Genomic DNA, 14,980 nt, shown 5'->3' on the forward strand with positions numbered 1-14,980 from the left:
AGATTTGAGTTTCTGTTTTGGTAGCTATGTTCCATTGGGTCATGTGTTGAAGTAACATTTTTTTTTTTCTGTTCTGAAGGGTAAGGATTCTCTTCCTGTGGGAAGCAAATCCCATCTTCATATTTGTCTCATAGTGTGGTGCCACCTTCTTTATTTTCTCTTTTCCCATTGAGTGAGTGACCTACCAGCTGCATACTCAAGGTGGCCACCAGGAGACACCACAACATTTCCTTTCTTCCTGGGACTAACATGATGTTTTTTGTGCCTGGCACCTTAGGCGGATTCTCCTTCCGGCTGTGACCCAGGGATGGTTCCTGAGAATGATGGTACATGTGTGTGAGTGTGTGTGTGTGTGTGTGTGTGTGTGTGTGTGTGTGAGAGAGAGAGAGAGAAAGAGAGAGAGAGACAGACAGACAGAGAGACAGAGAGAGAGACAGGGAAAAGAAAGAATAAGTGAGGGATTCTCAGTTCATTCTAATAGTTGGATAATCACCTTCTGGGAAAGGCTCATGAGTTAAAAGTTTGTTCTTCATTGGATGGTGCTATTGGCAGGTAAGGGGAGCTTGTAGGAGGTGGCATGTAGTGGAAGTTAATCATGTCAATGGGTTGTTCTCTGGAATGGAATATTGGGGCCTGAGCCTTTCACTTTCTCTTTGCCTTTTCTTTTTATCTCTGCTTTCTGGCCACATTGATGTGAGCAGTTTTCCTCCAGCATATTATACTGCCCAACCTCAGGTCCAAAGGCAACAGGGCCAAACAATCATGGATTGTAACCTCCAAGCAATGAGTCTAAATTAATCATTCCTCCATTGATGGTGCTGTTCCCAGATATTTTAGTACTGTGACAGATGACTGATTAACACAGAAAAAATGTACCCTGCCTGGTCATGTGACTCAGAAGGCTTTTGAACTGGTTTTAAGAAGATGTTGACAAATCTTGGAGGAACAGGCTAGAGAAAGCCTAGAGTGTTGGAAGAGAGCTTTGTGGGTGACACTTATTTGAGGTCAGACCAGAATATGTGGGAAAATGCAGACAATGGAGGCTGTGTCCATGATATTTTGAGGTTGAAGTAAGTTACTTAATGGGAATTGAATTAGAAGCCACTAATGTTACTTCTGACAAAAGATGGCCAACATTCTACAAGTACTTAGAATTCATGGAAGGCTTATTTAAAGGTAAGAGAAGGTTATACTTTAGATATGAGTTGTCTCTGGAAAGCTCAGGTATAAGGCAATGCATGAAAGTTTATAGGTGAAATGATTGGTTTCTGAGAGCTTAATCCTAATGAGTGAATTAATCCACTGGTATGGATTAACTTCATGTTAACTGTAGGCAAGTAGAGTAGACCTAGAAGTAGTTAATCAGAATGGGCATGCCTTTGGGGTTCATAGTTTGTCCCTGGTGAGCATACTTCTCTCTACTTCCTCATTGCCATATCCTGAGCTGCTTTTCCCACACCCTACACTTCCACCATTATGTTCTGACTCATTTTCACCCCAGAGCTATGGAGTTGGTGGTCAGTGGAGTGAGACCTGAAACTATGAGCTACATAAACTTGTCCTGCTCTAATTGTGGTTGTTAGATTTTTTTTTGGTAACAGTGATGTAAAAGGCAACTAAAACAAAGACTAATTAATCCAGCAGGGAATATTTCAAGGCTGTAAAGCATTTGAGATATGGCCTGTGTATTTCTAGCTGCTTTCAGCCTGACTTACTCAGGAGCAAAAGCCAGGGTTGAAAGATTTAAAATACTTGCAGGTTTTCCAGAAAAGAAACCTTTGTAATGATGGGGCTCGGGATGGAGTGGTTGGTAAAGATATTAGGTTCATTACACAGAAGCCACCATTAGGCATCTCAGGAATGAGAAGAACACCACCCTTACACAGGCTCAATGACTTGTGAACAGAGTGTCAGGGTGCCCAGCTTGAACAGGGCAGTCTCAGAATCCTTATGTCCAGATTCATTTTGCTGTGTAACAAACATCATATGGGCTCACAGAGGCCATGATCTAGTCAGGTCTGGCTACTGTCCTCATTCACAGCTGACCTTGGTATTGTCCATGTGATGCTGGTTATCAGGCTTACAGAATGAAGAGTTGTGGGATTGTGAAGGTGTGCACTGATACTTCAGAGGAAAGGCTTGTAACCATATGACATTCAGAGTGCAACCCAGTAGTCCCAGAAACAGTGATTTATTAAACTATGAGAGTGGAGCCAGTGTTGTGGTGGAGAGCTCAGTAGGTTAGCTCAGGGAAGTGAAAGTCAGCGAGCAAAGCAGCTTAAGGGAGTGGTCCCACATCAGACCAGGCTGGAGGGGTAAAAATGCTCAAGCTTTAGGGGACCCATATCACACCATCAGGTGCCCCAGTTTCACACCTGGAGCACTACACTTCATGGAGCATTACACTGAGCGTGTGCTCTGCTGTGCTTTTTCAGTTTCCTCTTTACTACTGTCCTCGTCATCCCTTTGGGGGTAGTTGTGTTTCCCCTGTGTACTTGTATCTTGGAAACATGTTAACTTTCTTTTTGATTATTAATGAGGATTGCAGCCAGTGCAGCTACAAAATTTTAGATTCTGCTGCTTTGTTTCCACCCATGATAGTCAGTAACTGAAGAGGCAGAGAGGTGGGAGAGTAAAAGGCTTCATTGGCAACAATTCAGCATTTCAGAGATGAATGGCTAGCTCCTGGTTTCATCTGGCTTAGTGCTGCTGAGTGAAAGTGTATACAGTGTGTTATGTGGAATTGTTCTCTCAGTCTTGGGCAGGTGGACACAAGCACAGTTTACTAGTGTTGACAGACTGTCTTTTAGAGGGGTCTGGGTTCATGGCTCAGTGGTAGAGAGCTTGCCTGGCATGTGTGACGCAGAGGGGTCAATTCTTAGAACCCTATATAAATCAATAAAGATTCATAGACAAATATATATACATAAAAATGTCATTTAGAAGTTGGGGATGTGGCTCAAGTGGTAGCACACTCACCTGGCATGTTTCCAGCACTGGGATCGATCCTCAGCATCACATACAAATAAGACGTTGTGTCTGTTGAAAACTAATAAATAAATATTAGAAAATTCTCTCTCTCTCTCTCTCTCTCTCTCTCTCTCTCTCTCTCTCTCTCTCTCACTCACTCTCTCTCTGTCTCTCTCTCTCTCTTAAAAATTGTCATTTAGAGAAGCTGGGATTGTGTGGGTGATATCTGGGTCCAGTGGACCCTGACCCATCCCAGACCTGTGAATCTAAGATAATGTGATTGTTTATATGCTTGCAATTCTGAAGGTGTGTGTGTCTGGTTTCCCTCCTAGTCAGTGTCTTCTGTACACTTCTGCCAATACATTTTACTTTGGACATTTCCTGTGACATAGTAAGGTGGAGTGCCCAGTGCAAGGGCCCTTTTAACTGACTTTAGTGCTTTTAACTGACTCTATGATTAGTCATTAAGATAGGGTTGAGGGTGTGGGGATAAAAGAAAGCTATACTTATGAATTAAAAAGAAGAGAATGGGAGAAAAAAACCTTTCAATTCAGGATTCAGCATCATTGTGTTCCCTTGAGTTTCATAAGAGACTTTGGACAAGAACTATTGAGAATGCACTGTTAATATTTGTGGACTCTTGGACTCCAAATGCTTATTTGTTTATTTGTTTATCTTTTAATTATTTATTGCTGTGAAACACACATGAGCTTTTTGGGACAAGGGATAGATGTTCTGGCATTAACATTTGGTATTCCTCAAAGGCTCACCTGTTTAACATCTGGTTCCCAACTGAAGGCATTATTGGGAAGCTTGTGGAAAGTGAGGCCCAGTTGATGAAAATTAGTTCATTGGGGATGTGCCCCTGATAAGTACCCTAATGCACTTTTGTCTTTGTCTCTCTCTGCTTCCCAGCAGCCATGAGGTGATTAGTTTTTCTCTGCCATACACTCTCGTCCAGATGTTCTGCTTTGCTACAGGTCCAGAGATAAGTGGGCCAAGTGACCATGGACTGTAATCTCTGAAATCATGAGCCAAAATAAATCTCACCTCCTTTGGATTTGGTGATCTTAGGTATATTCTCACAGGTTTGGAAAGTGATTAGGACAGCTGCCATCCAAAACACAAGAGACCCCAGACCTTCCTCTAACCAAATTCACTTCTTCTGTCTGAATGTAGCACAGAAAAGCTGACAATTTACTCACTAATTTTTTTGAGCAACAAATATGCCAGTAATATCTTCAGGTTAGAGTTTGGGCATGTAAGAATGCCAAAGGCCTCTTGTGTGAAAACACTGCAGACTCCATTCAGAAATTGGATCTAATGTGGCTTAGTGGGGAGCCCAGGTGAACAAGCCAAGCCCTGGCATGGAAATACACATTGCACAATGATCTGGCTTTCCAGCTAGAAGATAGCTATCTGGGATGATGGTGGATACTCAAAAAGATCTATTTGGGGTGATTCTCTCTTTTAGAAACCCCTTAAGTATCCCAGAGTACCTTCATCTCCAGAAGCATTATCTGAGAGTACTCTCTTATTATTTGAAGAGTTTTTTTCTTATTATTTGAGCAATTATTGAGTGGCTGGCAAGTACCTTTCAGTTTTATAGGAGGGAATATGCTCTCTCCTTTGCACGTTTATACTTTCTTACATTTACAACAACAAGATATGTGCATGAAATCTTAATCTTCACCCCTCTATCTCTGTGTGCAGGGCCCACAAGATAATATCCTTGAACTGGTTGTGTCAGTGTTCAGATTATGTATGTGATGTTCTGTATATGTGTGTGTGTGTGTGTGTGTGTGTGTGTGTGTGTGTGTGTGCATGAGAGAGAGAGAGAGAGAGAGAGAGAGAGAGAGAGAGAGAGAGAGAGAGAGAACACAATAACTTTTTCCTCTAGCATCAGGGATTTGTGCTCTTATTTGTTTCATGTGTATAGGTATGGAAAGGATATGCAACAAGACACCATAAATTATCTTGTGTGGGACTGTTTCACTGTCATGTGCAAATATTTTCTGAGTAATTTCTTTGGTCAGTTTTGGCTGAGTACCTATCTTGCAGGACATGTGTTTAGGATTCCAGTGGTGCTTCTGTAGGTGTTGTTGGCATTGTGGACTATTGTGAGCATGACTATTGTGAATGCATTTGTGAAGAGTTAGGATGTTGTCTTCCATTATGTGTTGGATCTCTGCATTCTCAGATTTTAAAATGTATATGTATGTTCATGGTGTCTAGGTGAGAATTTAGGGACATAATCTTTGGTGTACAGAGATTTGGAAAAAATGGAATCATGTTGGGGTGTTTCAAGTTATGCATATGTGGCACATGGATGTATACAAATTCTGTTGATAATGTCTCAAGTGGACTGCTGTGTATTTTCTTGTTTAGGGCTTTGAGGTGATACTTTTATTCTTGGAAATTGAGGGGTATCCTTTGTGAGTAGGAGGAGTTAACAGTGTCTGTATGTCTGAGATTTTTTGTTGAACTTCATATTCTGAGGCATTTTTTGTACATGCATGTTTGCAACATACAGGTGATTGTATGTTTTCATTTGAGAATACAAATTGTTGTCATATGTTAATAAGTAACTTGTTTTGTCTATTTAGTTACTGAGGGAGAGTTTGTGTGATTGCATTTTGGGTTATACTGATTGGTGTTTGTTTCTCTGGGGTCTGACGATATGTGTATCTGAAGCACACCAGATGCTCCCAACAAAAAGACCCCTGTCATAATTAAGCTTCTTCTATTGTCAGATCAGCATCATGTATGCAGAGGTTACTGTGGTTCTGTGGTTGTAGCATCCTCTTTCTTGTAAATGCCAGGTTTTTTATTTTTTTGGTAAAATCTTGTGAAACTTGTGTCTGGCTTAGAGAATGGAATAAAAAGCAATTGTCAAGTAAATCTTCAAGACCCATTCCCCCCATGAGTTATAAAATTCAAAATATTTTGAAATTATCTGTCCAGATAATGTTTCAGGCATAAGCCACACTCTGGAATGGTTGGCTACAGCCAATAAATCTGCTTTCTGAAAATTCCTCTGGTATCCAGCCTCTTCAGTCCTACTTCATATCTATTTTAAGTGTTTCTTGGAGGTGACTGGAATATTTATGAGACTTTGTAAGAAAGATTATTGATTGGAATTGTTTGAATTTTGCTGTGTATTTGTTTTAATTTGGGCATGAGAAGCTCTGGGTTTACATTCAGGCATCTGGAAGATAGGAAGTTAATGCAACAGAGTATTTTCAGAGTTCCACAGTGTTGTGTGCTGTTGACTGAGTGTATCAAAAAGTAGGAGCAGTTCTGTACATTAATAGTGAGTTCTGTACCCATTAATAGTGAGAGAGTGGCTGCATGTACTATGGGTCTGTGGGAGTACTGGATATTTTAGATTCAGACAGACACATGTCTTCCCAGATATGTGTAATCTAGGACTGTGAATGTATTTAGGAAATGCGATGGCTGAGTATTCATTCTCAAACTGTAGATGAGTGTAGATGAGTATATTTATATGGGAATAAAAGTTAGGAGGCTTGAGTACTTATAGTGTTTAAGGGTTATTTATGATGTGGTGGGACTTATGAATAATTATTAAAAAGAGTGTTTGAATGGAGAATTTTGGTGAATACTTTTTGATATTCACAAAATATTGAGTTTTCTATTTCATTTTATTTTTTGGTTTGGGAAGGGTGTGAGATTAGAGAGTGCAGGGGTAAAATATGTGTATTAAGGCCACACATAAGTTATTTGTGTATTTGGGAAATGACAGTGAGTAGAGATTGTAGTTGGCATCATTGTGAGTACATTTGGAGAATGTTGGGAAACATTATGTGTATATAGGAATCGGTATTTGCACATCAAGTGATTCTGGGAATATGGAGTCATGAATGTGTGTGTGTGTGTTAGTGGTTGTACCTGTGTCCTTCAGTTGATCAGGATGTTGAATTTAGGTAATCAGGTTATATCTGGTTGCACTCAATCTTGGGGGATCAAATCTGTGAGACTTTCTAGAGTACTTAGAATTTTGTTTATGTGACTTCTGGAAACAAGTAGTTTTTTTTATGTGTAGGGGGTTGTATGTTGTATTTCTGTGTGTGTGCATACTCTGAGTTTGGTAATATGTGCATGTCTTCAGGAAGTTTAGAGTATATAGAAATATATAAGCCTGCATTTGGAAAAGCATACATTACAGTTGCATGTCCGTCAGTACCTGGGTGCTAACAGGCATATGTACTTGGGGGTATGCATAGAGTATATTTCCTTAGAAAGGAAGTGGTGGTGTATGTATAAGGCAGGGATAAGGGTGATTTATGCATCTGTGTTTTTGGTGGGATGGCAGTGGGTTGTGGGTCATGCACCTGTTTCCAAATGTGAGGGGTTTTAATGATATCTGTGGTGGAAGGGGTTGTAATGAGTATTCATCATCATGTGTACGTGCCTCAGAATGGGGTGTTCACAGGTGTCTGTGGCTGGGTGGCATGTGTGTTTATGTGTGGCTGTAAGGGGTGGCATGAACACATTGGTGATGGCAAGGCTTTTCCATGTGCACTGACCCTTGTTCCTGTTGATCTGGAGCTCCAACAGTGATGTCTGCTTTCTCATTCTTATCTGACATCTGTCTATATTAGTTGTTGTGGTGGGTGGATGTGCCTCTTGGATCCTGGGTTGGTGGATGGAGCTGATCAGGGATGGCCCTGCAGGAGTGGTGGGGCAGCTTTTTCTCCAAGATGTGAGGTATGGCCATTGTGGTTCAAAGGGACAGAGTCTTGGAAGGAAACTGCCAGGAGTTTCAAAGATCCAAGGACAATTGTTGAGAGACTTGTTTGTTTGTTCACTTTTTGCCTTCTCCCCTGCATTTTCAACTCTGCCAAGACAAAGACAGAGACCCTAAGCACAAGTCTCCCAGGACCCTCCCAGCCTGTTGCTGTCCTTGGCCCATATGTGCACATGACTGGCCTCATGGTGTGCATGCTCTGGCAACATCACAAGCTCTATAATTATTACATCACTGCACCTCTGTCAGATTAGGAGAGGAGATAAAAACTGATTGTACAATGATACTTATTTTAAATTTTCCTGAGGAGCTACCCTCTTTGTATTCTTTATTTCTTTATATGACCAAGTGTGTGATTCCTCCTTTCAACCTGAATGATCCTTTCACATCTACTCATGGAGAACTTCCTTCTGATAAGTTTCTATTAGTGCAGAATTTACTTGGTTTTTATTTGTGTGGAAATAAGTAGGAGGAGTCTAATTTTATATACATTTTCAAATACGCACAGCAAAGTTTTGCCATGTAAACTATTTGGGAAGGCACGTCAGTGGTGTTCATTACATTTATTTTTCCATTCTTCTGAAACCAGCATGCACCCACAGAACGTTTCTCATCATGCAAAATTGAACTTCATTTGTTAGACAGTGATCATCAATTTCCCTCATGCCCTAAGAAGCCACCATTCTCCTTTTTGTATTATTTTAATTACTCTGTGTACTGTACTTCATATAAGTAGGATGATACAGTAGGTGTTCTCAAGGTCCATCCCTGCTCTAATATCAGTCAAGATTTCCTATGTTTTTTAGACCAAATAATATTCCATCATGTGCTACATGTAAAAACATTCTTCCTTCGGATAGGAAAAGGGCAAAATTGTACAATGAAATTGACCAAACTATCCTATATACATATATGAAGAGACCACAGTGAGTTTTATCTTTATGTATATCTGTAAAGCACGAGTTAAGAAAACTATAAATACATGGATGGAAGACCAGTACAGAAAAAGAAAGGAAACAGGGTCAGGGAAAAGAGGAGGGAAAGGCAAGTTCTGGGCGCTGACTTGGAACAAACTATATTCTGTGCTTATGTATAACTATAATGCACTACTAAAAATTAAAAATATTCTTCCTCAATGGACCATTGAGTATAATAAATAATCCTGTAGTAATTATAAGCATATTAATATCTCTTCAAAAGCAGTAGAATTGAAGGGTCATTTGAATGATTCTTTTGATAATTTGGGGAACCACCAATCAGTTTCCCATGGAGCCTGCACTACTATGCATTCTAACCCACGAGGTTCCAGATCCATCATATTCTCAACAGCACTGTTTTAGTTTTGGTGGTGGGTGGATATTCCTCTTGTATCCTGGGCTGGTGGATGGGAGCCGCTCAGGGATTTTTCTGTTTCTTTCAGTTTCATCATATTTGTGAAGCTGGATCTCATTTTGATTTTGATTTTGATTTTTCCACTGATTATTTATATTGAACAACTTTCTATGTGCTTCTCAGGCATTTGAATGTTTTCTTTGGAGAAACATCTGTGGAAGTTTTTTGCCCATTTTAATATTGGGTTGTTGTTTTCTTATTTTGAAGTATAAGGGCTCTTTATATCATAGATCTTAACTTCTAATCAGGAATATAATTCTCAAATTTTTTCTTATATTAAGTGAGTCATCTTTTCACTAATGACTGTGTCCCTTGATGAATAACAATTTCTGGATTGATGTAGTTTAGTTTATTTCTTCCTTTTGGTGCCTGTGCTTTTGATGTGCTGTTCAAAAAGTCACTGTCAAAATCCCTTGTCACGGGCTTTTTCTCTTGTGTTTTATAGTTTTAGATCTTACATTTATGTCCTCTATTCATGTTGAGTTACTTTTTTTCCATGGTGTCTGATAAAAGCCCAACTTCCTTGTTTGATGTGTTGCTGTCTATTCAGTTTTCTCAACAGTATTTGTTGAAAGACTGTCCATTTCCATGGAATGTTGTTGTCAGAAATCACTTGAGAACTTATGTTGTTTTTTTTTTTTTCATTTCTGGATTCCTTACCCTGTTTAATTAATCAACATTTCTATCTTTTTTTTTTGTATGACTGGTAGCTTTATAGCAGGGAGTTTTGAAATTATGATAGGTTAGACCACCAATTTTGTTTTTCTTCAAAATGTTTCTGAAGTTGGTTGCTTTCACATTCCCTATCATTTTAGGGTGGAATTTTAAATTTTTGCACTGAATAATCTCTGTATCATGTTCAACAAGACTGGTATCTTAATTAGAATAAGATGTATTCCATGTTTATATGAATAAATGAAAATATTTTATTTTCATGTAAAACTAATATGAGTAAATTAAAATATAAAGTAAAAATGGTATTTGTGAAAAAAAAGAAGTTAGGAATTTTTTAGGGATTGAACACAAACTGTAGATTTCTTTGGGTAGTGTTTATATGTTAACATGTTTAAGTGTTCCTGCCCATGATCATATGATATCTTTCACTTTTTGGTGTTATTCTAAATTTCATTGCTTGTTTTAAAGTCTTCACGTTTGATCTACTTGATTGGGTAGTATTACATTGGGTCTAGTATTACATTTTATTTTACTTGTCAGATGAAATTGTTTTCTTGATTTTCTTTCCATATTTTTTATTATTAGTGTATACAAACACAGTTTATTTTTTTATTTTTTTAAAAGAAGCTTCATTAGTTTTATTTTTTATTAGTTGTTCAAAACATTACAAATTTCTTGACATATCATATTTCATATATTTGATTCAAGCGGATTATGAACTTCCATTTTTACCCTATATACATAATGCAGATTCATGTCGGTTACACATCCACTTTTGTACCTACTGCAATACTAGTGTATGTTGTATTCTGCTGCCTTTCCTAACCTCTACTATCCCCCTCCCCTCCCCTTCCCTCCCCTCCCATCCCACTCCCTTCCCATCTTCTCTCCCTACCCCATCTTCTGTAATTGATTTCTCTCTCTTATTTTTCTCCCTTTCCCCTCACTTCCTCTTATATGTAATTTTGTGTAGCAATGAGAGTCTTCTTCCTTTACCATTCAATTTCCCTTCTCTCTCTCTTTCCCTCGCCCCTCTCATCCCTGTTAAGTGGTGGTCTTCTCATGCTCTTCCTCTCTATTCTGTTATTAGTTGCTCTCCTTATATCAAAGAAGACATTTGGCATTTATTTTTTAGAGATTGGCTAGCTTCACTTAGCATAATCTGCTTTAGTGCCATCCATTTCCCTACAAATTCCATGATTTTGTCATTTTTTATTGCAGAGTAATACTCCATTGTGTATAAATGCCACATTTTTTTATTCATTCATCTATTGAAGGGCATGTAGGTGGGTTCCATAGTCTAGCTAATGTGAATTGTGCTGCAATAAACATTGTTGTAGCTGTGTCCCTATAGCATTCTCTTTTAAGGTCTTTAGGGAATAGTCCAAGAAGGGGAATAGCTGGGTCAAATGGTGATTCAATTCCCAGCTTTCCCAGGAATCTTCATACTGCTTTTCAAATTGGCCACAACGATTTGTAGTCCCACCAGCAATGTACAAGTGTACCCTTTTCCCCAAATCCTCGCCAGCACTTGTTGTTGTTTGACTTCATAATGGCTTTCAATCTCACTGGAGTGAGATGGTATCTTAGGGTGGTTTTCATTTGCATTTCTCTGACTGCTAGAGATGGTGAGCATTTTTTCATGTACTTGTTGATTAATTGTATGTCCTCCTCTGAGAAGTGTCTGTTCAGGTCCTTGGTCCATTTGTTGATTAGGTTATTTGTTATCTTATTGTTTAAATTTTTGAGTTCTTTGTATATTCTGGATATTAGGGCTCTATCTGAAGTGTGAGGAGTAAAAATTTGTTCCCATGATGTAGGCTCTCTATTTACCTCTCTTATTGTTTCTCTTGCTGAGAAAAAACTTTTTAGTTTAAGTAAGTCCCATTTGTTTATTCTTGTTATTAACTCTTGTGCTATGGGCGTCCTATTGAGAAAATTGGAGCCCGACCCCACAGTATGTAGATCGTAGCCAACTTTTTCTTCTATCAGATGCAGAGTCTCTGATTTCATATCAAGCTCCTCGATCCATTTTGAGTTAACTTTTGTGCATGGGGAGAAAAAGGGATTCAGTTTCATTTTGTTGCATATGGATTTCTAGTTTTCCCAGCACCATTTGTTGAAGATGCTATCCTTCCTCCATTGCATGCTTTTAGCCCCTTTATCAAATATAAGATAGTTGTAACTTTGTGGATTAATCTCTGTGTCCTCTATTCTGAACCACTGGTCCACCCACCTGTTTTGGTAACAGTACCATGCTGTTTTTATTACTATTGCTCTGTAGTATAATTTGAAATCTGGTATCACTATACCACCTGATTCACACTTCTTGCTTAACATTGCTTTTGCTATTCTGTGTCTTTTATTTTTCCATATGAGTTTCATGATTTCTTTATCTATTTCTACAAGAAATGTCATTGGGATTTTGATTTGCATTGCATTAAACCTTTAGAGAACTGTGGTAATATCGCCATTTTGATGATGTTAGTTCTGCCTATCCATGAACAGGGTATATTTTTCCATCTTCTTCTATTTCTCTCTGTAGAGTTCTGAAGTTTTCATTGTATAAATCTTTCACCTCTTTTGTTAGGTTGATTTCCAAGTATTTTTTTTTTTTGAGGATATTGTGAACGGAATGTTTTTCCTCATTTCCATTTCAGAAGTTTTGTCACTGATATACAGGAATACCTTTGATTTATGCATGTTGATTTTATATCCTGCCACTTTGAAAGACAATGGATGCCAACCAGGAATATTTTACCTAGCAAAATTAAGCTTCAGGTATGACAACAAAATAAAAATCTTTCATGATAAACAAAAGTTAAAAGAATTTGCACCTGAAAACCAGCATTGCAAAGCATCTTGAACAAAACACTACATGAGGAAGAAATAAAAAACAATAACTAAAACCAACAGTGGGAAGTACCTCAGTAAGCCAGAGAGGAGGGGGAAAACTAATCATGGAGAAACAAACAAAATTAAAAAAAAAAATAAATAATCAAGCTTGTCTGGAAATACAGATCGTATATCAATAGTAATTCTAAACGTAAATGGCTTAAACTCACCAATGAAGTGACATGGCTGGTAAGATGGATTAAAAAAAAATCCAACAATATGCTGCCTCCAGGAGACACACTTGATTGGAAAAGACATACACAGGCTGAAGGTGAAAGGTTGGGAAAAAACTTACCACGCACACGGTCCTCGTAAGCAAGCAGGGATGGCCATCCTTATATGAAATAAAACTGACTTCAAGATTAAATTAATCAAAAGGGATAAGGAAGGACATTATATGCTGTTAAGAGGAACCATTCACCAATAAGACATAACAATTATCAATATTTATGCAACAAATAATGGTGCTTCAACATTCATAAAACAAACTCTCCTCAAGTTCAAGAAACAAATAGACCACAACACAATAATTATGGGTGACTTCAACACTCTTCTCTCACCATTGGACAGATCCTCCAAACAAAAGTTGAATAAAAAACAATAGAACTCAATATCACAATCAATAACCTAGACTTAACTGACATATTTAGAATATATCAACCATCATCAAGTGGATATACTTTTTTCTCAGTAGCACATGGATCCTTCTCAAAAATAGACCATATTTATGCCATAGGGCAAACCTCAGTAAATATAAAGGGGTGGAGATAATACCATGCATTCTATCTGATCATAATGGAAATAAACTAGAAATCAACGATAAAAGAAGGAAGGAAAAATCATACATCTCATAGAAAATGAACAATATGTTACTGAATGATCAATGGGTTACTGAAGACATAAAGGAGAAAATCAAAAAATTCTTAGAGACAAATGAAAATACAGACACAATATATCAGAATCTATGGGAAACAATGAAATTCATTGCCTGGAGGTCATTCCTCAAAAAAAAAAAAAAAAAAAACAAACCAAATAAATGAGCTCACATTTCATCTCAAAGCCCTAGAAAAGGAAGAGCAAAACAACAGAAAATATAGCAGAAGGCAAGAAATAATTAAAATCATAGTGGAAATCAACAAAATTGAAACAAAAGAAACTATTGAAAAAATTGACAAAAGTAAAAGTTGGTTATATGAAAATAGAAACATAGTTTATGTGTGTGGGGTTTTGTATTGGCATCTTTGCTGAATTAATTCATTGTGGTGATTATTTTCTTGGAATCTTGAGATTCTGCAGGTATAAATTTATCTCGCTTATAAACAGAGGTTATTATATATCTACCTTTCCATTTGGCATGCCGTCTTCCTGTATTTCTTTCAGATTGAGCACTAATCTCTAGGGTACATAAAGAACTCAAAAAACTAAGCAAATAATAATAACAGTGATGATGATGACGATGATGATGTTGATGATAATAATAATAATTACCCAATCGAGAAATGGGCCAAGGATCTTAGAAGAGAATATACAATCAATCAACATTTTTTATATACCTGATTGGTTATGTTCATCCCTTTTTAGGATGAAGAACAGTTCTGGTTCAGTTTCTAAGGAAGGGAAACACAAGCAAGAATTATTCTCAACTCTCCTTTATTAATTATCAAATACAATTATCTATGTCATTTTCTAAACATAGCTGGACATGGGAAATATACGTTTGGAGCAGAGAATATTTTTATTAGAAACACAGTGTAAGAGAAAGACAAAAAAAAACATAGTTATTTGTATCACATTGAACCACAAGAGAAATGGAACCTGGAATTCAGAATAGAAAGATTCAAACTTTTATACTTGGGAATGTGGATGACATGGATGCCTAAAGTGAAAAGGTTATTACAAGCTTTTGAAGGAAAATTCATGTAAGTAGCAGATAATGGTTAACTAAATAGAATCCACACAGTGTATTCCAGGGGCTTTGTCAGCTGTGCACTACAGAACATACAGGTATTCATAGCCTCATGAAGAGCATTATTCATCTGTGCCCTTTAAAATTATTACCATAGTACATATAAAAAAATATGGGTATCTGGATATTAAATGGCAATTCAGAAGCACACATAAAACTACCTGAGACAGAACTGTATGAAATTTCTTCAGAGACCATCAGTGTATTGTTAGCTCCTGACACAGGGATGTCAGTCTGGGGAAATATTATTTTCTCTCCATTTTGAAGAGAGTGCATTGAGAATACATTTCAGGGGCAATATAAAGTCTTTT

The sequence above is a fragment of the Callospermophilus lateralis genome, unplaced genomic scaffold (assembly GCF_048772815.1).
Source record: "Callospermophilus lateralis isolate mCalLat2 unplaced genomic scaffold, mCalLat2.hap1 Scaffold_660, whole genome shotgun sequence".
In the NCBI taxonomy this organism is placed as follows: Eukaryota; Metazoa; Chordata; class Mammalia; order Rodentia; family Sciuridae; genus Callospermophilus; species Callospermophilus lateralis.